At 47.5% G+C, this 16,899-nt stretch overlaps 1 protein-coding gene across 2 annotated transcripts in view; it reads right to left on the bottom strand.

Annotated features, from left to right (window-relative positions):
• HPCAL1 (hippocalcin like 1) overlaps positions 1–16,899 on the bottom strand; it is a 253,668-nt gene that overhangs the window by 48,429 nt on the left and 188,340 nt on the right. The window contains exons 1-2 of one of the 2 annotated variants that reach the window (XM_063150827.1): positions 15,891–16,142; positions 391–437 (exon numbers count right to left, since the gene is read on the bottom strand). The gene's annotated coding sequence lies outside the window, so the exon portion shown is untranslated. Of the gene's footprint in view, positions 1–390; positions 438–15,890; positions 16,143–16,899 lie in introns of those variants that run through there. The other variant, XM_063150828.1, reaches the window with a different exon arrangement.

Below are 16,899 nucleotides of genomic sequence, written 5' to 3'. Positions count from 1 at the left end.
GAAAAAAAAAATCTGAGATTGCTTTCTGACAGAGAAAACACCGCCCCAGTGGGATGTGTAGGCTTTTAGTAAAAAATGCAGCATAATTTGTACAGATTATCTCTAAAGTCAAGTATTTTTTTAGATGTAACAGTTCACTTATGCAATCTCAGGAAATTATTTTTAGTGCAAAGGTTATTATTAAGTGCAAATCTTAACATTTTGACAACAAACCCCTGCTTAAAGATTAGCCCTGCCAGCTTTAAAATTAAAGCACACCATTAACTCAGCAAATGCAAACTTCTGCACTCAATGCAGAACAAAAAGCCTGCATTTTCTATTTCTCATTTAGTTTTACTATTACTAAATTATAGAGTGCCTCAAAAGAAGCAGGGTCTGCAAAGTACTCACCACCTATTTTGGAATCTCTTCAGAGAAGGTCCACAGGGCTCGATTACCTGGAAGAGAAGGCACAAACCAAACATGCTTTACATTACAGCTTTTCTCTAAGTGACAGTCTTCACACTCTTGGCTTCTCCTGTAAAGGCTACTGTGTCCAGTTCAAAAAAAACACCAGAAATAGTCTAACCATGCAAAAACCCTGCTCCAGTTCTTACCCTACAATGGGAAACAGCTTTATTGTGTATTTGCATTTTATTATTTGTCCTGAAATAAGAAATATTTCCATGTTGAAAAATGTACAGATTTGTCTTGAATTCAGACAGCAAATTCTTCTGTTGAAATCACCCTTTTTATTTTAAATATTTTTTTGTAAAAATTCATCTTCCAAAATAAGTAAGTCTTAAGTTCAGATTCAGAAGGTTTGCTCAGCTCATACCTCAGAATATTACTACACCAAGATGTAAAAACTGGAAAAAAATAAAGGAAGAATATGAGAGAGCCAGTTCCAAGTTTACTTCAGCCACTGAGCACTGCTCTGAAAGGTTAGAAATCACTTTTCTTTCACTGAGCATGTTTCTCAAGGAAAAAAAATTAAGCAATTTGCATCCCATCAGCATCTGTCAGCTCTGAATGCTGAGGGTTCATCAGGCTTCAAGGAGTCACAGATAAGAGCACCAGGAGCAAGGTTCACCTTCTCCCATGATTCCTAATCTCTCAAAATCTGTGGATTAGAAAATCGAAAGCAAGTGACTTGCTCAGATTCCTTCTCTCACAGAGCTGACCATGATTCTCCCTCACCAGCAAGGCCAAGCTCAGCTGGAAGAGTTCATCTTCTCCAACCCAATAGACCAACTTCTTTCCTGCCAGATCCCTGTCTGACCCAGTAACCCTGTAACTTCTGCAAACACGTCCCACTGTGCTCAGCTCCCAGGTGCCTCCAGCCCACACCTAGCACACACATGTGGCCTGGCCAATGTCAAACCCCAGCCACAGACATCCCAGACAAAGCCTCCCAACAGCCTCCTTTTGACACTTCACCATCCCTACAAGGAGTTCCAGCTTTTCATGATACCACTCACAGTCATTTCCCCTAACCCCTACAGACACAGGGTTTCATATTTCTCCCCTTACAGCAAGCTGCTGCTGTTTGCAGACACTGTAAACTCCTCGTGCCAATCCTACACCCCCTCTCCAGACCAAACACCCTCATTCCTTCCCATCATTCCCCCTGAGTCCTGTTATTCAGATCCTTGCTGGCCTTTTCCATTTTTTTACATCTTCCCTCAGGTGCAGTGCCCCAAGCAGGCTTTAGTACTCCAGCAACGCCAAAGCATCAGGAGATCCCAACACTGGACACAAAGTCCATCCCCTGTTTATGGAAGCGTGTGTCTGCTGCTGTTGGGGCAGGATGATGCTGCAAAAGCAATGTATGACCCACCATGACCCCACAACACTTTTCAATGGAAGCCTTCCAACCACCCCTGAGTGCTCTATACAGCCAACCCACTCACCAGAGATAAATGCAACCCACACTAAAAGCCTTCTGGTGGGAATGATGGACCCTCCAAGGTCATCTTCTGGTTCTGTCCAAAGCTACTTGAAAATCAAATAACTTTCTCCCCCCAAGTACTTGTAATATCCCCTAGTTTGGTCCTACTTGTTGAGTATTTTATCAAATGCATCAGTAACAATGACCCATGCCATTGGGTCCACTTTTGGAAATTATCACACAACACCACTTCTGAGCTTGATCACACACAGAAGCTAAGTCTGGATCATGGTCAGCACACCAGCCTTGCACTATCCATAAGTTTCAACCAAATTTCTTTTCCTTAGGTTTTTTTGGGTTTTTTTTTTTTTGGGTTTTTTTTTTTTTTTTTTATTAATATCAAAACGTCACCAAAAACTTAACTAGGTTTGGAGTAAATCATATCATCTGTTCTTTTTCTATCTACAGGACATGTTAGCCTGCTTCAGAGAGTAATTAGGATGTCTGACATTATCTGCTCCAAATTAACCCATGTTGACTGTTACTCATAAGCACCCAGAAGATGACTAGGTGGGAAATAATTTATTAACTTCCAGAAAAACACTGTAATAAAAGTCAGAGTGACTGCACTGCAATTCCATCTCCTCCTTTTACAAAAATTAGCACTATATATTTTGGTTTTTGATTGTTATGGTAACCTCACAAATTCTCCACAGGTTTTCAGAAGTAAACACCAAGAAGAAATTGAAAAGAAGTCAAACAGCCAGAGGAAATACAGCTCCTTCTACAAATTACAGAACAAAACAAGTGTCACAGAGGTGAGGTCAGGGTATCCTGCCCTGACTTGGGGTCACCAGTCACCCCCTGAAGGTGCCCTATGACTGGTGAGTGGTGCTGCTTGAATGGCTTGTACTGAACACCAACCTTCCCTATGCATCTTCCATCATCTGGGGAGCAGCTTCAAACAAACTTCCCTAAAGCCCAAAAAGCCTAGAAGGAAAAATAAAGGCAAAGAGAAAACCCCTTAAGTGTGTGCCCCCTAAATGACTGTATTCCTATTTCATCCTGGTAGCTTCCCTCATCAGGGCAGGTTTTAATTACACCAGTCTTCTGCTCCCAGGAAATAAATTCCAATATATTTTCTGTTACCATGAAATTTTCTGTTACTCTTGAGATCCCTGGGCAGGCACTCATAAATGTTGCAACCTGGCAGCAACAAAAACATTTGAGCAAATTATTTTAGATTCAACATTTTTTTATGATAAAAACTTAGTATCCTTATCTTACAGAGAGGTGGATGTTATTTCTCCAAGCTGCAAAACAAAGGAACCCCAATGGAAAAACAACATAGGGACAGAATTTGGTCAATGGCAAAATAGGAAACACAACCCACAAACTTTTACTTTCTTTTTTGTGTTGCTGCTGCAAAACTGTTGTACTTTCCCCATCCAGCAAGTCAAATAGTGCAATATTATTTGGCCATATTTATATGCTCAAAGTAAATAGAATTTGGCATCCCAAAAGACTTTCAGGGATGTCTGAAATAATATAAAACCACTGTTCCAACCTGCAGGAGTAGAGGGTAACTGGATAGCACACATTAATTTCTATGTTTACAGTCCATGCAGTATTCAAATTCACTGACAATTAAAAGTACGCTATAAATGAATTAGCAAAAGAAACTCATGGCAGAAATTCAATTACAAAGCAGAATTAAAGGAAGAGATGTCAGAAACTTTTGGAGGCTGGGCAGGAAGAGGTGAGTGCATCAGTCTACTATTTTCAGATTTGCTAGCAAAAAGCTTAAGAAGACTGCTCCAAAAAATCATATGTAAAGATCCTCCTTACAAAGAGAGCTTAACTGAGAGACGTGAGAAACCAAGGTGACAAATTATTTTTTCAGAACACATTTTGATCTGACAGGGGTAAAACTCCCTCTGAGAGGTCAAATATCACCCACCCTTGCCGGTCCTGCAGGCATTGCAGCTCTGCCATGTCCTGCAAAATCCTTGGACAGGCCTTGGCTTGTACCAGAGGCACTGCAGACACCTTTTCTTTTGTCTTGTTCTCCGAAGTGATTTTAACCCCATTCCTTTACTTTGAGTCATAGGCATTACATTTTCAGCAGATTCCTTCTACTCGATGGAGAAGCCTCAAGTGCTGTGGCCACTTTTCTACCTGTACTGGTCACAGTTTCACCCTGCCCTGTTCTAGCCTCCATGTGCTCCCCTTGGGTTGATACTATCCTTCATCAATCTTGATGCCAATTACCAATAAAGCCCTCCCACACCTCTGAGGTTCAGCTTTCACAGCTGCATGAAGACAAATCAATACTGTTATTAACATTGCCACGTTTGTGGGTGGCGTGCCCTGCCTGCAAATGCCGCACGCAGCAGCCGAGATACTCCCAGGACTACACTAAGGCTCTGCATTCCTTTATTTGCAATTCCTTTTCCAAGTAGACCCTGCTATTTTATAAATATGGGGTGGGGTGTTTAAATCTTTTTCTTGCAAATACAAACTGATGAAGGCTTGTAGGACACACGGTTTTGCTGTTCCCTTCACGTGTGGGCAGCAATACTCCATGGACAGGCAAGAACTAATTGTCCCGTGGCTTTGCAGTTGGGCTCAATGGTCATTTCAGGATCTTCACAACTGAGCTGTTCTATTCCACTCCAACTTTCCTCCAGTCCCCCCCAGCCAGCTCACTCAGGTCTCACCCCCTTCTCCTCCCCATCTCTCACACCAGGCCCATAAGCCACCATGCCTGGAGCCCACCTCCACATATGATTCAACCCACAATGCCAGGAAACAAACTCCCTGGCAGAAACAGAGGCCCCAAGGCCCCTACATTCCAGCAGAGCTGTTGGTCAGTTCACTCTGGCCACCAAAGGAGCACTGCCAACCTGACTTAAGAGAGCCCAGACACCATCACAGCCCAGTGCAGGCTCCTGGGCAGGTTTTGCAGCCCTTCCTGACCTCCAGAGTGCTACAGTTAGGGAATTAGACACTGGCTAATATAAAAGCTAATTCAAGTGTTCTTCTCAATACCCTGCTGTGGCTGCAGTGCAGAAACACCTTGGACTGTGCATCACCTGAGAGGCTGGTACTGCTAGAGAGATTGATGCTGTGTCCACAGCTGCCCTCCTTTTTCTGCCTCAGATTCCTCTAGTGGCACCTGTCCCATTACCATTTCACCTAAGCAATGTGCTTGCAGCACCCTCAGTACCTACAATAATAGTGAGAATGCCAGAGCATGGAGGAAACACCAGGCACTGACAGTATCAGGAAATAGCAACAGGGAGGTGTTCAAAACATTCTTTGGAGGCCATGTGTTGCTTATTTGGAACACCTTCTACACCTATTGGCTGAACAGTTTAACAGGCTCCCAAGGCTGCTTTGATTTCACATGCTGTAAAGCAGCCTGCATTTTTAGCAGGTGTCCAATTCCTGCCAGCTCTCTGCCTCCAGGGTTTTCCTCCTGCAGTTTACTTAGACAACCTTCCAACATAAATTTTTGCAACCTGAAGCCTGTTGCTGTATCACTGGTACTTACATTTGTTCACAAAGCCACCCTGACACTGCTTGGTGAATTTAACCTGCAACAGTGAAGTGAAATGCAAAGCCAGGTCCATACCTCAGCAGGGAAAAAAAACCCAAAGAATTGTGGAGGTAGAATCATAGAACAGTTTGGCTTGGGATGCACCTTTAAAGGTGGTACAGCCCAACACCCCTGCCATGAGCAGGGACATCTTCAACTAGATCAGGTTGCTCAGAATGCCTTTCAATGTCACCACGAATGTTCCCAGGGATGGGCATCAATCACCCCTCTGAGCAACCTGTGTCCATGATTCACCACTCCCACAGTAAAAGACTTGTTCCTTCCATCTAGGCTAAAGCAATCTTTCTTCTGTTTAAAACCATTACCCCTTATTGTACCATCAAAAAACCAAACAAAACCCAAAACAATTTAATTCCACAAAAAAAACCAAACAAACAAAAAAACCAAACCAAACAAACAGAAACTCAAACCAAACAAATAAAAATGCAGCTTAAAACAAAGGAGAGTGGGTCTGCTGGGTGTGGCAGGGCTGGTGGTATAATCTCTGCCCTGCTTTCTTTCAGTTTCCCTTGGCAATGGGTCTATCAGGTAAGTCAACAAGTCCTTGAGAGCACAAGATATTCACCTGGGAGCTTAAATTAAACTCTCCAAGTGAGTAAGAGACCAACATCCTTTTCTGGAAGGCTGTGACTTACACTCCTGCCCAAGCAGGAACACCATGCCTTAGCTGTGAGACATCAGAGGGGGGCTCACAGAAGTCACAGAAATCCTACCAAATGAACACATCTATTGCCTTAGATCTTTCCTGTGGGATTTTAGAAAATGTTCCAAGCTGCCCTATATATGTTCATTGCACATCTGCTCTGCTGGAGCTCTTCTTATAGCACAGCAACACTTGGAGCAGACTCCAAAATGGCAGGACCTACATTAGTACCTTAGGTCTGCAGTGACTAACTGTTCCACACCTCCAAAACCCCCATTCTGAGAATTCCCTAAGGTTTATTTATTGAACACAGCTGCAACGTGGTGGTTAAACTATTGACAGCCTGAAGCCTTCTGTACAAGAGTCTTATCTCTGACTGATGTTATCATAACAAGCAGTGATCCCTGCCAGGTTCAGGGAAACAGCAGGGAAATCAACAGGAGCCAGAAGAAGCTTGTGCAAAGGAGAAACCTGCATGCCAACCTGGCCTTTCATGAAACACATCACGGGCTACTCCACCACACATTCATCTCAGTGGAGGCAGAAGAAATTTCCCCAACCCAAATTTCCAGATTGCATTTCTGCATTATGTGTCAGTTTTGGCTCCTGTCCCTCCTGACTTCCCTTACTGAATCACAGAGCTGCTGAGATGTTGGGGTTTTTTCCCCAAGAAGACTATTGACAAATGCCACATACTGCCTGGTCTGACTTGCACACTAGCAATCAGCCTTCAGCTAAACACAGTACAGACAGCTGGGGACAGAGCAGTGCCAGTTATTTATCCTATTTCCTCTTAAACTTTTTTCCAATACAATTAACTAAATTGTGCAATTACACATTCATTGGCCAGGAAGTTTCTCTCTTCCCCTTTTTAGCCCCTTTTTGAGTTGCATTTTCCTGCTTCACAGGATGCTCTAAACTAAACATTACGTTCAAGTTACACAATAAAGATTTGGGAGTGATAGAATGAATGAGGAAGGTCACGGGAAGGGAGGTATCTGCTAAAATAAGATTTGCTAAGCAGCTACACAGGACCTAATGTCAACTGCCTTTTATTACAGCAGACTAATTTATACTAGCTAAGATACCAGATGGAGGGATAAAAGAGATCAATAGTTGAAATAGTTCAAAAATTTTCCAGGGACTGAATGAAACCTGAATTAATTCAAACCCCAAATTATAGTGATATAAGCTGTTATGCCAGAGCCAAGGTGCCTCACATAACCTTAATCCTCTCTGCATATTGAGGCTCTTTTATGGTACACAAAACCACACTCCAGCTACCGAATATGCAGCTGCATTTAAATTAAGTTTATCACAAACCAGTGCTCCTGGGCAAATCATTTATTAATTTAAAAAAATCTACACTCTCTCATCTTTATAAGGGGAAAACCATCTTGGAAGGGAAGCAAAAACCAGATGCACCAGTGTCTTGTTAACCTCCAGAGAGCTGGAAAAGCAATGTTAAGTGCAAAACTTCCAGCACACATCAATCGCAGTTTCAGAGGCTGGAAAATATCAACCTCAGATGACAAAGATTTCTCTAAGCTGAGGGGTCTGCCCTGCTCTGCCAGGACAGGCTGTCCCTTCCTCAGAGGCAGCCCTCCTGCAGCACACCATTCACCTTGGCACAGCCTGTCCCAGCACAGCCAGGGCACGGGCAGGTGGGGCTCTCTGGAGCACATCTGGGCAAACTCCTCCTCAGGAGCCACAGGGACACCAGGGTAACCATGCTGGAAGTCCCCTTGTCTTTTTGCTTGGTGGGAGCCATGACCTGCGAGAAGCCAGGCTCCTGGACAAGTCTGACAGTGACCACCTTGACGTCTTTGAGACCTGTCACCGTTGCTATTCTAGCCAGGGATTTTTCCCTCTCCTTTCACCCACTTCTGACTACCAGTTAAGAAATGGCTTTAAATGGAGGCTGATATCATGAGCAGGAGCCTGGCATCTCCACGGCTTGATGTGGGCAGCAGGGTGAGATGGGGGGAGGCGAGGAGACAAGCAGTGACAAACCGGCGCCTGCAAGCCCCCCAGCACAGCAGCCACAGGCTGCAGCCAGAGCCACGGAACCTGGCACAGGGATGTCACTGTCACAGAGAGACATGGCAGTGGTGGCTGGCCTTGAGTGGCTCAGCCTGTGGCACTGCTCTGCCCCAGCACCTGCACACCTTCCTCAGGCCCCACTGCATTTGAACACCAGGCATGACACAGGGAGTGTGCTGGTGTGGAGAGCCGCAGGCACAGCATTAAACCTCTTGTGGTACTCACACACCACAGTCTGTCTTTCTGTCTTTCCATCTAAGGCTACTCCACCTCAAGGCACATTTCTCACAAGTCCCTGAGGAGCCATTAATATTCAATAGTCAGCCTGGACTTTTGCATGCCTACACCTTAAGGATACCAAAACTTCTACCACAATGTTCTTGCAATGCTTTCCTGGAACTGAGCAAGCAGTGTAGAAGTTTTTGTTAGAAACATGTTTCCTCACCAAGCATAAAAAGCCATCAAACCCATTAGTGATACATAGAAGACCCCAGTACCTGCAGTGGGCATCAAACATCAGAAAACAAAGCTCAGTACAGCTAATTCAAAATGTCCCAATACAAATGGGACTAATCAACACCTGGCTGTGAAGCCCCAGTGCTCAGAAGGTGACGGCTTAGCCAAATCTGAGGAAGATCATCCTTGAATATGTCCAGCAATAAATCAGAGCTCTGAAAATGGCCAGCAAGTGCACCTTCATTTCCAAACTGTGCCTTCTGAATTACACCCATAAAAGCAAGCACTCAGTAAATTCAGCTGTTTCTGGTGCTATCAGTTCAGAACAGCGTGTCTTACTTAAGGGACGGGACTTGTGGGAAGCTACAGCACACACCATGAGAACAGCCTGCCACCAGCCCCCAGCAGGGGCCATGAAAGACACAGTCAAACACCAGGAAACCTGAGAGAAGAGAAATCACAGTTGGTGTGACTGAACAGAGCAGATCTGGCAAACCCCATGTGCACCAAGACATTTTGTCAGAAGAGAGACAGGGAGATCCCCCCCGTGAGAGGCTCAGCAATTGCATCCATCCTCCATTCTGGACAGTGCAGTGGTACCTCAGCAGGTGTCAGCAATGGAATTTCCCCCACAAAGATTCCTCTATTCTTTGTGACTGGTAAAGAAGCATGGCTGGAGTCACAGATTATTCACCCTGAAACTGCAAGCTCTTTGGAGGGCTGTTCCATCTGAACAGGACAAGACAGATTCTTTGCTCCCTTGAAAATTCCACCAGGTCAGGAGGCTTCCCATGGGAACAAACCTGGCTGGGAAATTCAGCCTGCAGGTTCAGGGAATCCTTAAGGAAATGGGAGATGAGGGCTAGAGAAAGAATTAAAGCATGATCTTTTCCTGTCTCCTGAGACAAACACAGCTCCTTGTAACAGAGCTTTAGGGCCAGATTTAGGAATGAATGCCATTTTAAGAAGCGTGACACCAGCAGAACAGAAAGTTGTGGCTGCAGTCTACAGAGCTGAATCTCATTTACTTTCAGACCATTACCACCACTTCAATTACCCTCAGCTAGAATGAAACCTAATTTCCATTTTAAAAAAAATTATCTTTTGATGCATCTTCTGATAAACCTAGAAGAAACCCTGACTGTCCTGGCAGAGCTGCCGCTCCTGGGATGAGCCTGGCACGGAGGATCACAGCACTCCAGGCTCACACTGTGCTCCTTGTGGGGACAGGCAGATGCATTGACCAAATTGCTGACATCCAGAGAAGGGGCTTCAGCCATCCCTGGGAGTGCAGCACCCAGTCAACCATCCCCAGCTGATGAGCAGGGGAACCACCTGAAATTAAAAGGTCTCCCAAACCAATTTCAGCCAGTTTGCTTCATGTCAAGCCTAAGCCAAGGGAAATAATTTCCCATGGGATTTGGGGAAATCAGGCTTCTTACATCAGGGGTGGTGTTGGTCTGTCATCCTCCCCCTGGATGCAACCATCCAGGGTTCATTGCACAAAGCCACTAGAGAGGCTGACACAAGCACGTGCTCATTCCCATTTAAATGGTTCTGACTTTCAGAAACACATGTGATTCCACTACTGTCAAACATCTGTGTTTTCAACCCACGTTTTATTTGGCATAAGTGCCTCCTTTAATAAACTCTTACACACAGGAGCACCCATTTTCTGGAAAGCCTCCCAGAACCTCTCTGAAGCAAAGATGACATACATGAGCTCAAGAGCAATAAAACTCAGCCCAGCAAAAACTGTGGTGACTAACCATGGAGGGCTTTATACTGATCCCACTTTCTTCCCCCCCTGTCCTTGTCCAGTGACTCCAGCCCTCTCAGTACAAGAGGTTTAGGAGAGTGGACACCACGGAGGGGAGATCAGAGAGAAGACACAAGACACAGGGGTACTGACTGTTGAAAAAGAACCTTGAATTAGACGGAAGCTTGAAGGAAAAGCAGAAAGCCCAGCTTGTTCCAGGACAGTGCTTTGATCACCCTGCAGATGATGAAAGGCAGCTGCCTGTGACACGCACTGGCCAGGCAGCTCCTGCCAGGCCCCTGCTCCCAAGCTGTGGCTTCAAGCTGCTGCCTTCCCTCCAGCTCTTGTGAGGGAGATACAGGGCTGTCAAGCATCTTCTAACATACTGAAACAGCTGTTGCTTCTAGGCCATTCCCAAGCACTGCAAAGTTTGGTTGCTTTTATTTTTTGAACACACATTTCATAACCAAAGTCAGTGCTAATGGGTATGCATCCACAACATCTTCCCATGGAACTCCCACTCTCCTCTCACACACTGGCAGCTTCCAGCCAGCAACCCTCAACTGCCCTGCAAAGAAATTTTCCCCAGATAAGTTTTAAGAAAGAAAAAGTGATTGTGTTTGGAGAAACTAAATTTTCTCGATTAAAAAAAAAAAAAAAATTAAAAAGCTTTATTAAAGAGAAAAAGGAAAGGATGCCCTGCCTATGCTAACTGGCTTTGACAGTGGCTATCTGCATTGTGACCAAACCAGTGAGCTTTCTCCCCTCACACAGTGGGCGAGCTGCCAAGAACAGAGCATCCTGCGCATAATGCCCTTTAGAAAGAAAAAAAGAAACCTGAAAAAAACTCCTGCTACCTCCGAGCAAGGAGAAGCTCCTTCCTGCAGAGCCAGGCCAGGCTGTGCGGAGCAGAGGTGAATGAGGAGCGGCGGGGAGGGCTGGCGAGGCCGGCCTGCAGCACGCCCGCGCCGGGCTCCCGGCCCCCTGAAGGCATTTCTTTTCCTCCCTCCTCCCTCCGCCGCCCCCGACTATTCTAAAATGACTTCGCATGAGCCACACGCCAACTTCTAGGCACAAGGCACCGTGTATTTCCTTATTCCATGCCCAAGCTATACCATCCATCACGTTTTTATTTTCAGGAGATTACAAGAATCTGGAGTTTACACACAAGGGACGCACAAGTACACGCTCCCACTCCCAGACAATTCGTGTGAAATGCTTCTTGCACTTCCATTGCTGGGAAGAATGTGCCCAAAGCAGGTATGCTGCATGCTTGGGGAATCAAAAACAAACCCCTCTGCCACTCTGACTAGTCCACCGGCTAATTCATTACGATAAACCCATTGTCCAAAACAAAAACATTATTTAATTGCTAAACCAGCTGCCCAAGTTTAGCTGTTGCTCTTGGCAAACATATCAGGATCTCAGTACGCCTGTTTTTCAGCAAGTATCTCTGTAGGTGCAAGCCATGCCTTCCACCCTTGAAGCCTCTGTCACCAATCCAGCGTTTTCCAACCCAAGTGGATATTTAAAGGGATACCATCAGCTTAAACCATCAGCTCTCTGAATGCATTAAGATTACAGCAACTGAAATACTAGCAAGCATCCTTCTTTTTTCCCCCCGAGCTGTTAAACATGCAATTATGCAGCTGCACTCTTCCCCATCAGACAGCCTGATTTCCTTTAAAAACAGAGGGCAGAAAAAGAAAAAACGGTTAGAACATATTTGAAGGAGTCACCAGAAAAGCTGGCAGAAGCTCTCAGAGGCTGATGCCTGAAGTGCATGCAACTACAGCTATGTCTAAGTTTTCTTGCTGCTTTTTCAAGTAGATTGAGCCCCTGCAGACAGACAGCTCAATCACTGGGAAAGACATTGCATGCAAGGGAAGAAAAAGGCTGGCCAGGTTGTAGATGGCATCTTTTGAACAGAATGCTGCTTGGCATGTGTTTCCACATTGATCATCAGGGAGAATTCCTTAAATTACTTGCTACCCTTTTTGAATTTAAAAAGATACACACCTACAGGACAAGAAACACTGAAACAACCCAAGTAGCATTGCCATTTCTTTCACGCTGGTCACTCACAGGTATCTACAAACCTACTGTGCAAATGATAAGCAGCATTTCTTAATAATAATAATAATAAAGGCATCTTTCATGCAGTGCAATCCAGAAAAACTGCAATACTTCTTAGATTACGAGACTGATCTGCCCTCCCCCCCCCCCCCCCTCAGCTCCTGCCTTCTAATTCCAGCACAATCACAGCAGGAGAATGCATAATTCATCCTGCGGTCGACCCTGTGGGTCTCCCAGTCATTAGGCAACACCAGACTTACAGAAAGGTCACATTTCCAGGAGAGTCAGATGAAAATTCTCTCCTATCCACTGAAAGACTCTGAGAGGGAAAGCAAGGAACTCCTCATGGAGCATTTGCCCCCCTGTTCAAGGATTCACAATTACTCTGCCAGCAGAGCATGACAACAGGCAGAGGATATCTATCTGGGTAAGTCGAGAAATGCAGAAATCAGTGGGTTAATTAGCAGGTTAGCAAAACAAAACCGACTTGTGGAACCTTTTATGCAGCAAAAGACTGATGTAGTGAAGATAACTCTTTGCATTGCTTATACTCTCCAGCTGGGAGAGGGTTATTGGAACAATGGAAATTTTAAGCACTGATTGAAAATAATTTCTGTTCATTAAAGCTAAACTTCAAAAACTTTGCAAAAGCAAATCCTTTCATTATCCTTGGGTAGGATCACACACAGTACAGTAACACGGTTAACACAACGCAAGCTAAACCTCTTACTAAAAGAAATTTAACTTGTATCCAAGTTAAGCTCAATGAAGATGCAGATGCTGGACACAAACAATTTTCTAATACAGATAATGAACAAAAAATATGACAGAAAACATTTAAAAAGAAGAGTCCGTATTTCTTCCATGAAATGGAAAACACATTGCATTTTTTCCTGAATCTGACCTAAAAGTCATGCTTGAAGGAAATTCCAGCATTCTTTGGAAAAGTGTGAGATCCTCTTCCCATGAGTATCAGTGCATCTTGCACATGCAAACAGCACAACATCATTGCTTACAGTTTCACATCACTGAAAGGAAGTAAAAATCCCAATGATATCGAATTTTAATCCACACTGCCCCCTTGGTCTACCAGCATTCTTGTCTCCCCCGTGTCAAATTAATCAACACTCAGAAGAATGTTGCCTTGCTTGTAAAGAAAAAAAAAATAATCACGTCACATGTGGATTTTTAACTGCAACATTTCTAAACCCAGATTACACGCTTTCTTTTTTTCTGTTTTTTTTTCCTTTTTTTCTTTTTTTTTTTTTTTTTTGTGGAGTCATAATCCAAGTTTAATGTTGTTTAGGCCACAAATTAATCTCTATCCCCATCTCCCAACAACTGCCCCATGTTACTTCCATGGCCATGAGCTCGGCTGGTAGAATGGGGGCACCACAGTGCCAGCTGCGGCATGCAGCGAGCCAAGCATCGCCCGCACCGGCAGAGTGGCAGCCTCATCTGAGAGCTAGAAAGGTTTGTCTACACAAGTTCCTGCCGGTGCAAGCAGCCAGCTGCAAGAGCAAACCCCACTCCAGCACTGTAGCTATTCCCTGAACAGACTAAGCTATGCCAACAAAAGCACTTTTTTTGCCAGCAGAGCTGACTCTTCAGCAGAGCTCCTAACAGTGTTGCAACAGCCACTCTACAGTGGCACTCATTTTTTTCCCCTCACAGTTTCCTACACTTCCACCTCTACACAGAGAAAAGCAAGAAGCAAAGAAATGCAGAGAATAGGTGTGAGGACAAGGTGATGCTGGCTGGCCAGCACCTCCTCACCGAACCCAAGGAAAATGTGAGATGATCTACCTTGTTCCCCAAGCCCCACTACACTACATGCAGGCAAACACACTCAGCTCCAAGATCCATTCACCTGAATCAAAGGGTCCCCAATCCAAGCACCTGAGAAGAGTTGAGGGGCCAGGAGCAAGGCAGATGTTCGGCCCTGGAACAAGAACTGAGGCTCCTCCTGGCTCTGCTCCCTGGCCCAAAGCATCCAACAAGGCTGGTGGACTCCAGCATCGACAGCATGATAGCAGTGGCAGCTGAAACAGTCCCCCAGCCTTTGCTCAAATTTCATCTCAGGCTAGAAGAGCTTTTGAACCTAAAATTACGACAAATAGCTCCCATTAGGAAAAACGGAAAATATTTTGGGGAGGGAGCGATTGTTTCCTCCTTTCTTCCTCCCACAGAGAAAATCTGATCTTCCTATCAGATTTTTATTTGAGAATGGGATTACAGAACATTGCTCTGCTATAGTGCTTGACTACAAGTATTCCTGTGAAAAAGCTCAGGATTTTGTCACATAGGTATAATTCACCCAGCTATGAGCAGGAGACACAGACCTACTGAGCACCAGCTGTTTTTCTCAGCAAACCTTTCGTTCCTGACAATGCATTAGATGACCTTTTCCCAAACCGTGCAGGAACTTATTTACATAGAAACTTTCTTGTAAACACACTTGCCTTGTTTTATTTCTTATTTCTTGCAATTCTCCCTACTTCAGCAGCTGGCAGTGTGTGCTGGAGCCATGTGCTCCAGCAGGTCCCCCAGCAGCCTGATGCAAACCACGGCTGGCAGATGCCTTTGCTACCACAACCTCACAGGAGCAGGGTGTCCCCCCTTGCCCGGATTCCAGGGAACTGGGGTGACCTTGGCCGCAGCCATCCGGCCTCCAGCACAGCCCCAAACATCTCTCAGGCGAGGAGACGGACAAAAAAGCCAACTCACCAGAGGCAAACGCCAGCATTTTTAAAAGGCCGATTGGGAAGGTTGGCAATAGGAAGTCCGGGTCTGTAGGAGTTGACTCAAAGGGCCCTGCAACATTCATGCGTCGGGAACTTCTCCGGGTAAACCATTAACCACCATAAAGCAGAGCTGCGAAACGCCCCTCACCATCGGGAGGCTCTCACACAGCCGAGCACACACGCGGGCAGCACGGGGATATGCACACACAGATGTACAGATATCCGTACACCCACAGACGTGCAAGGACACAGACACACACGGCTTGGGGTTTTTTAAGGGCAGGGGAAACGCTGGCAATTCCCTCCGCTCGGGGCGAGGCGAGCGCTGACACCGCAGCCCCGCGGCGGCCGAGGGGGATCCGCTCGCATCCCCGGGCGCGAAGAGGGCGCCGGGATCCGCTCCGCATCTCCGGGCGGCGAAGGGAGCAGCCGCCCCGCTCCGCGCCCGCGGGGATGCGAGAGATGCGCGGAGCGCTCCGCGCCCACAATCCCGGCAGGACGTTCTGAGCCCTCTCTCCCCGAAAATACCCCCGCCAAAAGCCAGGGATCTCCCCCTTCCCTCCCGCTTCGCTCTCCGACAGCCCCCGCGGCAGGAGAGAGCGCGCAGACCTCCCGCAGCCCCGCCGAAGTTTCCGCGCCGCTCCGCGGGCAGCGGCGGAGCAGCCCCGGCTGCTTACCCGGCTGGCGGAGCGGGGTCCCGGGGCGGCCTGGAAGCGGCGGCGGCGGCTGCGCGGGGGCGCGGCGGCTTCCTGGGAGCTACAACTCCGCGGCGGCGCCCGGGCGAGCCGCGCGCCTGCGGAGCGGCGGCGAGCGGGGAGGAAAAGAGGAAATGAGCGGGAGGCGCATTGGAGGGAGGGAGGGGGAGGAAGGAGCCGTCGCCGAGGGACCAGGGAGAGCGAGGGACGGAGCGCAACTTCCCCGGCGGGGCAGCGGGCGCGCCGGGGGGCGGAGCGCACCGCACCGCCGCTCCGCGGCCGCCCCGCGGCGTGCGCAGCGCCCGGCCCCGCGCTGGGGCCGCCCGCCGCCGCCGCTCCCGCCCGCCGGACACTTGGTATCGCCCTGCCCGCCCTGCGGGGCCCCGCCGCGGGCAGGAAGTGCGGGGCCGGGGCGGCAGCGCGGAGAGGGGGCTGCGCGCCCGCGGGGAGCTGCGCCCGCCCCGCTGGAGCTCGCTGCCGGCTCCACCGGCACCGCGGGCACCGGGAGCGGCGCGGGAAAAGTTCTGATTTTTGGTGTTGGAGGGTTTCACCCACTCCCTTTTTTTCTTTTATTTCCTTTTTTTTTTTTTTTTTACCCCCAAAACAAATAAGGGAACGGCGCACAGGGACCTCTCCCGCGGCCGCAGCTCGCCCCGGGCCCTGCACGTATCCCGTAGCGCGGCTGAAGGTGCCCAGTGCTTCACTGCGTGCGCGGGGGCGCAGGGGGGACCGCGGCAGCGGGAGCCGCTCGGAGCGGCTGCTGGAAGCGAGGGCAGCCCCTTCCCAGCACACGGACCCCAGGCTTCCTTCGGGACAGAGCAATGGGACAAGCCAAGCCCCCTGTCGCCGCAGGGCCCCCGTCCCGTGTCAGGGTGGGGAGCGGCACAGGTGAACTCGGTGCCGCCGGCTGAGTCCGGACGGGTGCCGTCCCTCTCGCTGGAGACAGGCGCCCACCTTCCCTCGCTGTTCTGTGCGAGACATGAACTTGCAG

The sequence above is a fragment of the Melospiza melodia genome, chromosome 3 (assembly GCF_035770615.1).
Source record: "Melospiza melodia melodia isolate bMelMel2 chromosome 3, bMelMel2.pri, whole genome shotgun sequence".
NCBI lineage: Eukaryota > Metazoa > Chordata > Aves > Passeriformes > Passerellidae > Melospiza > Melospiza melodia.
Note: the sequence above shows the minus strand (reverse complement) of the source record. Positions and strands in the feature narration are given on the sequence as shown.